The sequence below is a fragment of the Nelumbo lutea genome, chromosome 5, assembly GCF_056320005.1.
Source record: "Nelumbo lutea isolate HS-2025 chromosome 5, American lotus-T2T, whole genome shotgun sequence".
Lineage (NCBI taxonomy): Eukaryota > Viridiplantae > Streptophyta > Magnoliopsida > Proteales > Nelumbonaceae > Nelumbo > Nelumbo lutea.
The window spans coordinates 37,006,808-37,017,492 of record NC_142688.1 but is presented as its reverse complement, the minus strand read 5'-3'; positions in this window follow the sequence as shown (position 1 = coordinate 37,017,492).

The window sequence follows — 10,685 nt, the reverse complement described above, 5'->3', positions numbered from 1 at the left end:
CGACAATCTCCAAAATGGTTCCTCATAATGATAACCAGACCTGGGTTAGTGATCCTTGCGTTCAATCAACATTTATTTTAGTAAACGGTTCCGGAGGGGTGGTCCAGTTAGGGTCAATGCACGGACGCAATGCGCCTAAAAATACCAAGGACCCATTTGATTCACGGGTCCGGAATTGGAATTGGAATAATGAAATGATCCATTCTGATTTCAACCGTTTGATTGAACAGAATCGGAATTCTATTCATTTCTCCATTTGAGGGAATGACAATTTCTTCCCCTTCTCCTAGGATTGAGAATCTATTCTATCCGATTCTGATTTCAATTCTGATTCTAGTTTAAACCAAACAGGTGAGGAGAATGGACCATTCCAATTCTGATTCCAAAGGATTTTAATTTTGATTCCGACTATAAACAACAGGGATTCTAAGTCTAACTATATCTTAATTATATTCAGGGTCTGTTCGGAAAAGCTTTTATTTATTTAAAAACAGATATGGGCTAAAATGTGTTTAGAGCGTTGGGTAAGAGTTGCTTTTAAGGGAAAAATACTTCTAAGGGTTAAAGTTCCAAGGCTTAAAATTGGATGTTTCTGCATTTGAATTCTAAAATTACAAGTCCTGAAGGAACTAAACCATATCAAGATGTAACCTTAATTAGGTGGCATTTGATAAATCTGAAATCTAAAACCTGAAAAATTAAAAAGATATTAAAAGTGTTTGAAACTTGAAAAGAGGTATGATGCTTTTCTACTTTTTAGAGGCTCTGATTAGATAAGGTAGCTTGTGTTGAATCAACCATTTAGCCTCTGAAGTTCCCTGAGTTTACTATTTTAACCCAGAACAGACTATTTGATAATTTTGAGTTCAATTTGCACTATTTCATATCAAATATTTATGAAATTCAAAATAATATGAATAAAAAATATTAAATTAATAATTAATAAATAATACAATTAAAATTATTAAAAATAATTGATGACTAATAAAAAATATTAAAGTAATTTATACTTAATAAAAATTAAAATAATTTTAAATTTTTAATAAAAAATTAATAATTAGTAATTAAGAAATAGAACAATTAAAACTAATGACTAATAAAAATAATTAATACATAAAAATTAAAATAATGTTTAAAAACTAATAATTAGTAATTAAAAAACAATACAATTAAAATTAATACAAATAACTAATGAATAATAAAAAATAATTAATAATTAACACAATTATTTTAATAATTAACCCATGTACTAGGGTTGGCTTGTTAGTTGCAGTAATTTCTTCCAAAATTCTTTTAATATCAAGGTGTAAATATAATTATCAATTTAATCACTACAATTATACCAACTCAACAGAAGAGTAAATGAGATTAATTTCTTATTAGGTTAAGAACTAATGAAACTTTGATCTGTGGTACTGACCCTGCCTATTGGCGTTTTAAAAAATACAACAAAATCCAAAGCATCACGAGGCAAATCTGTTCTTCCAAATGTGGACCATGGCGAATTTATAATGGGTAGGGTCCATTAAGGATGATGGGCATCATCTTCTCCTTTTAAATCTCATAGACCTTGCAGACACTGTAGATAATATTGAATCTGAGAACATATGAAATTGTTCCCTGTAAATATAAAATGCCTTAATTTGATTTTGCAAGAACATACAACACAAATTACAGAAACGCAGATGTTCTTATACTGTGATTATGACTGATTAAAAGAGCAAATATTTTCTTTTCTTTAATTTTACAAGACTAACTATGTAATGGACTGAGTTGGTGCATAACCACACTACTGGATGGGGACATGGAAAAAGAAGAGGAAGAGTCGAGACTGAGATTTAATAAACAAATCAAATAAACAAAGCATCGCACAAAACAAAGGAGGAAGGAGAAAAACAATCTCAACAGTTAAGAGATTTAATAAATAAATCAAATAAATTACAGTTTGAGGATGATTCTTAACAAACTTAAGAGATTCAATAATTAAACACGTAAACAAACCAAACAAATCAAACAACTGTAAATAGGAAAGAAGAAGAAGAGACCTTCGCTAGGCATTTGGCGCACTTATAGCTCATGAAAAAAATGAAGATTTACTGTGAGAAATCCATCGTTTGACAAAAAAAAAAAAAGAAGCAAACATGAGAGAAAATAAGGCTTTGTGGCCATACCTGGAGCAATCTTCACAAACAGATATTTCTTTTGCATCTGAAACAAAAATGGGCTAAGTATTTTGTTTTAGGGGGTAATCAGGGGCATCAATACATCATTTCGAAAATGTTGGGGGGTAGTTTCAACTTTTTACTAGCTCTAAAACACATCTGAGCACATTAATAATTGAGCCGCATGCTTCGAATTTCAGATTTGAAAACAAAATTCATATCATTTTTCAGATACATCATCAAACAGGTTTGATTCAAACACTAGACGTCTGAAAAGTATTATCAAACGTGCCCTTAATCTCATCTCAGGATTTATAAGACAGAATGCAGCATCATTAGACAATTTTTTCGTAGGTCTGAACCCCCCATAGAGGTCATAATTCTCTTTTTCTATTTTTTTGGAATGGCGCAGGTCAGCAACACATAATTCTTCAAAGTCTACTAATACGCTCAAGTTATCTAACAAGAGGGAGAAGGATCTAGAATAAGGAGAAGAGAGAAAGAGAGAGAGTTTGTTTGTAGAAAAGCCAATGCCAACTCCATTCATTCAGGCTATATTTATAGCCTTATGGTGCTACAAACTGGGAGTAGAAATAGGAACTACTGCCCCTTAATCTTAGGAGCTTATCAACAAAAAAACAGAATGCACTTATCTAGGAAACAGAATGCACTTATCTAGGAACAGAAATTGAAGACTTATCTAATGCACTTATCTAGAAAACATAATGCACTTATCTAGGAGCAGAATTGAAGACTTATCTATTCTAACAGAATTAAAACTGAATGGATAAGGCTTATCCCAATTAAGAGCTAACATCACCGGGTCTTCTGCTGCTATCCACTTTGACCGGGTCTTCGGCTGCTGCATGCATGCACGTATCATTCTCCTCCCCCCCTGAAGGACCCTTGTCCGCAAGGAAGTCGGGATAAGCTTTTCTGAAGCGCCATTCATTCTCCCAGGTTGCATCCTCAGCTGGCGCCCCAATCCATTTGACCAAGACTTCGGATTTTGGGCGGTATTTTCCCTTGTGAATAATACGGCGATCCAGGATTGCTTCCGGTTAGGGTAGGATGGTCGAAGTATCCGAGATTGGAGGAAGCTGAGTGGAAGTAGGGGTGATGGGTCCCAAGTTCTTCCGTAGCAAACTGACATGAAACACATTGTGGATTTGAGAGCCGGGGGGCAAGGCTAAGCGGTAGGCTACTGGACCAATCTTCTCAATGATTGGGTACGGCCCAAAATAACATGGGGCGAGCTTCATGGAACGCCGAAACGCCACCGAGGTCTGCCGGTAAGGTTGTATCTTCACATACACGAAGTCACCTGCTACGAATGAGACTTCTCGTCGGTGCTGGTCCGCTTGACATTTCATCCGGTTCCGGGCTACCTGGAGGTTATGTTGTAGCTCGCGTAGGATGATGTCCCAGTCATGCAAGTATTCGTCAACTGCCCTTACTCGAGCTGTACCCGGTACATAGGTCAGGAGACTAGGGGGTGGGATTCCGTAGACTGCTTCGAAGGGTGTCATTTTGGTGGAAGAGTGAGTGGAGGTGTTGTAGCTGTATTTTGCCCAAGGAACCCACTCTACCCATTTTCGCGGCTGGTCACCTGCAAAGCACCGTAGATATTGCTCCAACGTCCGGTTAACAACTTCGGTTTGCCCATCGGTTTGGGGGTGGTAACTGGAGCTCATACACAATTTTGTCCCATGCATCTGAAAAAGTGTCTGCCAGAATGAGCTGATGAATACCTTGTCACGGTCGCTAACAATGGATGTTGGTACTCCGTGTAGGTGGACAACGTTGGCAACAAATGCCTTCGCGACTGTGGTGGCAGTGAATGGGTGTTTTAAGGGAATGAAGTGGGCATATTTTGTCAACCGATCCACAATTACCATGATAACCGTGTACCCATTGGAGGAAGGCAATCCTTCGATGAAGTCCATGGAGATGTCTGTCCACATTTGAGTAGGAATTGGTAATGGCTGAAGCAATCCCGTTGGTCTCATGCAATCTGTTTTGAAGCGCTGACATACGTCACATTGTTGCAAGAACTCCTTCACCATCCGACGCATGTGGGGCCAAAGGAAGTTGTGCTTGATGCGAGAGAGGGTCTTATGAAACCCAAAGTGTCCCCCTACAGGGGATGAGTGGCAGTCCGCCACCATCTTTAAAATCAAGGTGGAGGTGGGGCTCAAATAAATCTTGTCCCCCTTGAACCATACCCCATCCCGTTGAAGCAACTTGTGGGAGGGTCGCTTTTTCATCAATTCCCCATAAAAGGTGTCTTGTTTGACCTCTTCTTGTAGCGTCGGCCACCAGTCTGCGTGTGGTATAGAGATGGAAAGAAACTGAAATTCAGCCATACGTGACAAGGAATCCGCACCTTGGTTCTCAGCCCCTTTTTTATACTCGATCTCATAGTCGTAGCCCAGTATCTTTGGCAGCCACCGCGTTTGTGCCGGTGTGGTTATCCTCTGCTCGAGTAAATATTTAAGACTTTTTTGGTCGGTGCAGACTGTGAATGGTTTCCCAAGTAGATATGGGCGCCATTTCTTAACGGCTTTGACAATAGCTAACATCTCCTTCTCATAGGTGGATAATGCCAAGGCTGAACCTTTCAATGCTTCACTGAAGTAGGCCACCGGTCGGTTTTGCTAGATGAGGATGGCGCCAATCCCGGTTCCACTCGCATCGCATTCAATCACAAACCGTTGGGAGAAATCTGGTAGACGTAGGATTGGCGGTGAAGTGAGTGCCTTCTTCAATTGCTGAAAGGCCAGTTCTGCTGCCTCGTTCCATTGAAATCCCCCTTTGGTCAACAGTTGGGTTAAGGGGGCTGCAATGCTTCCGAAGTCGCGGATGAACTTCCGGTAATATCCTGCTAACCCGAGGAAGCCACAGACCCCCTTTGCTGATGTCGGTGTAGGCCATGCGAGAACAACTTGTATTTTGGCTGGATCAACGGACACGCCTTGTTCTGAAATCACATGACCCAAGTACTCGACCTGCGAAACCCCAAATTGACATTTTGACATTTTTGCAAATAATTTGTTGGAGGATAATACAGTTAGAACAACTCTCAAATGAGATAGGTGGTCTTCCCATAATTTAGAATAAACCAGAATGTCGTCGAAGAAGACCAAAATAAATTTCTGGAGGTATGGGCGGAAGAGGTCGTTCATGAGGCTTTGAAAAGTTGCAGGTGCATTCGTCAAGCCGAACGGCATCACTAAGAACTCGTAATGCCCTTCATGTGTTCGGAAAGCCGTTTTAGGAACGTCTTCTTCTTGCACTCGAATCTGATGGTATCCCGACCGTAGATCTAGTTTGGAGTAAAATTTGGTGCCGTAGATCTCATCTAATAATTTATCAATCACGGGAATGGGATACTTGTTTTTAATAGTGATTTCGTTCAGTGCTCGGTAATCAACGCAAAACCGCCAAGCTCCATCAGCCTTCTTCACTAGCAAAATCGGCAATGAGAATGGGCTATTGCTTGGTCTTATCAGCCCTGTCTGCAAAAGCTCCTTCACCATCTTCTCTATTTCGGTCTTCTGGTAATACGGGTATCGATATGGCCTCACACTCACCGGTCCTTTGTCAAGAAGCAGTGCAATCCGGTGGTCATGTGGTCGTTTAGGAGGCAGGCTTGTGGGCGGCTCAAACACATGGGAAAATTCGGTGAGAAGGTGGTCCATCTCGGGTGGAAGAAAACCTGGTTGGCCGCTGCTATGTGAAGGAACTATTTGAAAAAAAAATCCCGTACCTTGTAACCCATTGCATTCCTTGTTGGTTAAGGCTTCGATGCTGGCTCGTCCCAATCCTTGGAAGGTGCAAGAGAGTCCCTCCTTTTTGAACGTCAAGGTTAGTTGTTTGTAATCCATCTCGACGGGAAGAACATAATAGTCAGCGGTAACGGGGTGTCCTTGAATGGCAAGGGTGAGAGATCGGCACTGCCCCATACACTCGATCTTTTCACGGTTGGCCACCATAACTTGAAATTTCTTGTCTCGGTTCACTGGCAACCCGAGCTTGGAGACGATGGCTTGGTCAATGAAGTTGTGGGTGCTGCCGCCATCAATTAATACGGTCACGTTCTTGTTTTTCAGTTTCCCAAGAACACGTATGGTTTGCTGGTGCTCAGCTCCTGCAATAGCGTGGAAGGAGATTTTAGGGATGGCTTCTTGGTTTTCCTCCTCTGATTCGACAGTCTCCGCGTCCGCCGGTTCCGGATCCTCAATCATGAACAGTTGTGGACGTGCACAACGGTGGCCGGAGGTGAACTTCTCATCACAGTAGTAACACAACCCCTTCTCACGACGTTCTCGCGCCTCCTAGTTGGTGAGTCGCCGGAATGTTGAGGAAGGAGCACTGGAAACCTGGTTCGCGCGCGAGCTTGGTGGAGGCCCAAGTACACCGGCCATGGGGTTGGGCGACGCCTTCTGGGTTGTCATGGCTGATGGGGATCGAATCGGTTGGCTAGCTCTCCGCTGTAAGTGATTTCGTTCCTCAATTAACCGGGCCACTCCAATCGCCTCTATCAAAGTTCGAGGCTGCTTGATCTTCACATCTAAACGAGCGTCATCACAAAGTCCTGCAATGAAACAGCCAATGAGAAAGCTCTCGAGCAGGCCGTCAACTTGGTGAGAGAGCCTCTCGAAGGCTTCTTGATAAGCCGTCACAGTGGTGGTTTGCTTTAGGCGGGTTAATGCCTCTGATGGGTCCTCGTAGTCGGTGGGGCCGAACCGTTGTAACACCGCTTTGGAGAGTTCTTCCCATGTGAGCGGTCCGTGATGCTTGGTCAACCACCTGTGCCACTGTAAGGCGATGCCTTCCAAATGGAAGGAAGCTAGCTGCACCTGTTGGTCCGGAACAATATTTTGAAATTCAAAATACTGCTCTGCCTTGTAAATCCAACCGCTCGGATCATCCCCATTAAATTTTGGGAATGACAGCTTGACGTGTTGATGAGGGTGGTCATGGGTGGAGCTTGAACGGGAAGTATGGGGCTGTGAGGATTCTTCATGGGCGAAGGGGTTGGTCTCGGGAGTGGTATTGGGAGTGGTTCGTGAGGCTCGAAGGGCTTGGAGTTCAGTTAACACTGCTTGCAAGACAGTGTTCATTTGGTCGAAGCTCGACTCATGTCGTGCTAAGGTTTCATTGACCTCATTGCGGAACTCCGCGTTCATCTTTCCACGGGTGTCCATGGTCGAACCGGCTTTGATACCAATGATACGCTCAAGTTATCTAACAAGAGGGAGAAGGATCTAGAATAAGGAGAAGAGAGAGAGAGAGAGAGTTTGTTTGTAGAAAAGCCAATGCCAACTCCATTCATTAAGGCTATATTTATAGCCTTATGGTGCTACAAACTGGGAGTAGAAATAGGAACTACTGCCCCTTAATCTTAGGAGCTTATCAACAAAAAAACAGAATGCACTTATCTAGGAAACAGAATGCACTTATCTAAGAACAGAAATTGAAGACTTATCTAATGCACTTATCTAGAAAACAGAATGCACTTATCTAGGAGCAGAATTGAAGACTTATCTATTCTAACAGAATTAAAACTGAATGGATAAGGCTTATCCCAATTAAGAGCTAACATGACCGGGTCTTCTGCTGCTATCCACTTTGACCGGGTCTTCGACTGCTGCATGCATGCACGTATCATCTACGGAAGCCAATCAAGCCATTAATGGGATTGGAATCTCCATCTGTGCTGGGACAGCCCAGCAAATGTACCAAATGAGCTACCACAGTTATGTACCGATGAGATTGAAATACAATTCTAGCAACAAAGTTCCAGCCAAGCCAAGCAATTGGGCTTTGTCATAAAAAAGCATATAATAGATGCAACGGGATTTCTTATAAACTTTGAACAGATTCGATAAGCATGGGAATCCATCCTTACATTGGAAATATTTAACATGTAAGGAGATATTCCCAATGTTGGAAATATTTAACATGTAAGGAGATATTCCCAATGTGCGATTGCATGGTATGTGTGCAGAGTTTTTGTGTGCAGGAGATCCTGACTCATAATGGATTGCTCAATATATTATGTTGTCTAATAATATCCTATTACCACAGAAAAATATTCAACCAAGAAAAAAATGGAGTTAATATAGATGGCCCACTAAGTCGCTAACATGGCAGGATTCTCTCCAAGCAAAAGCTCAGCACAGATATGCATGAAAACATGGAAATCTCACCGTACATTGGAAATATCTTTCTATGAATTTTATATTAAAATATGAAAGATATACCCAACGTGAGAATAAATGCCATGTGAACAGAATTTTTGCTTCCAGGAGAGTTGGGCTGTCATTAAAATGGCAAACAGTAACAACTATCTCCATAGTGGATCCCATCCTCTTTACACCCACAATTTTGATAATGTAATTTGCTTACATCAATTAGAATTTCAACCCAAATCACACAAATGGAAGAGAGATTTCACCACTATTGTATACTATGATAACACAAATTTGAATTTTGAAGTCTCAACTTTCAAAGACACCTCTATGAACTCTCGCTTACAATCATGTGCCATATGAGCTAGAATTAACAAGATTTATATTGATTACTCAATGCATGCATGCAAGTTTTTATTCTTGCACCACTTCTCAGCATGCCCTAAGTAAACCTCAGAAGTTCATACTTACAAGTACTCTTATGTATTAGTATCTTAGAAGTAGTCGTTTAAATTTTATGTTCAATACAGTTTATGTATTTTTGGGATTTTAAGTTTCCCAAGTGTATCTATGTATAATAGGCATTGTCTTTGTATATTGGTTTCCTAAGAATTAAAATATGCATGCATACTTCTATCATTCTTCAATATTTTTTCAATGTATCACAATAGTTCAAACATTTCTCCAATGAGCATTTTAATCCATTGTTGTTGTTGTACTTTTAGAGATTTATTTGAGTTTTCTTAACATATTCATTTGTATTACTTGTTCTAATTTATTCATGTATATTCTAATACGACTCTTAAAATTGTATTTTTCTAATATTGTGTTTCTAATGCTTTTATACCCAATTATTTCTGAGATTTTTTTATTAATAAAACACTGGTTCTTTTGGCTATTTGAATTGCATGGGCATCCTGATCAGCTTGCATCTCCCAATTTTCATATTTTTTTATTTGTTTTTATTCGTAATGTTAATGTAAAAGAAGGAATGATATTATGTGCAAATAGAGTTTGGCTTCAGTCAGCGCAAGCCCGTGCTCACACCATTCGAACTGCCTCTTGCAACTTTACATTGGGAATATCTCTCCATGAAATAAAGTAAATAAATATGGAGATATTCCCAATGCAAGACTGTAAAAACTGTTCGAATGGGCCAAACTCGTGCAAATGAACAATATACTCAAGACCTTATCCTATTAAGGGAAAAGTGTGAGTTTACATATATACCCAAAAGGGGGCGTCCACAACATCCCACTGTGTATTGGGAACATCTTCCGATGATGACATCGTTATTTTTTATACTATCAGAAGATGTTCCCAATATATAGTGGGGATGTGCTGTGAGAGGTTGTAGGGTGCAGATCTGAACTCGAAAAGTGCAGGTTTTGTTTTGGATACCTTTGGCAGGGGGGCATAGGCCTTGCTTGGATAGAGGGTGGAAAGCCGGACATGTGGTAGAAGACTAGATAGAAAAACTATATTGTCGTACGAGAAAAATGGTCCTTACGAAGAAATGTTTATTTATTTATTTTGCAATAACAGATGAAATTGCCAGATTTTACTATGACTCATTCCTGTTTCAGTTAATGCTGCTTCTTTGCTTTGCACACCATTTGCTCTTGATTTTGGTGGCGTTACTGGCGTATGATAAATTTGAGCTTCAAAAAGTTCTGAAGACGGCATTTAAGTCGAATTCTGAATTTCTGATTTGTCCAAAACTTTCCACGCCGAGTAATAAATGTAACGAAACCGTTAGGTATTTTGGATCATAAATACCTCTGAAAAACGTTTACGGTTTTACGAAAATACCACCTTAATAAACGAGAAATTAATTTAAGAATTCAGTGATCAATTTGATCCACAAAGGGGTTTTAACTGTTCAGTCCACCCCTAAAAATCTTAGCTCCACCCTAGGGGTGGAATATGCCAAATCCACAACACCTCCTACATGACTGTAATTTTAGATTTCTGAGGGGGAATACAGTCTACTTATCCCTTGTATTATAAATGCTCAGTCCAAACCTTGTGTCCTTTTTTTTCTTTAATCCAACATGACAGCTACTAAGACTGAAATGATGCAAATAAGTACGAATACAAATATATAGTGTGTAAAATCTTAGCTCCACCCTAGGGGTGGAATATGCCAAATCCACAACACCTCCTACATGACTGTAATTTTAGATTTCTGAGGGGGAATACAGTCTACTTATCCCTTGTATTATAAATGCTCAGTCCAAACCTTGTGTCCTTTTTTTTCTTTAATCCAACATGACAGCTACTAAGACTGAAATGATGCAAATAAGTACGAATACAAATATATAGT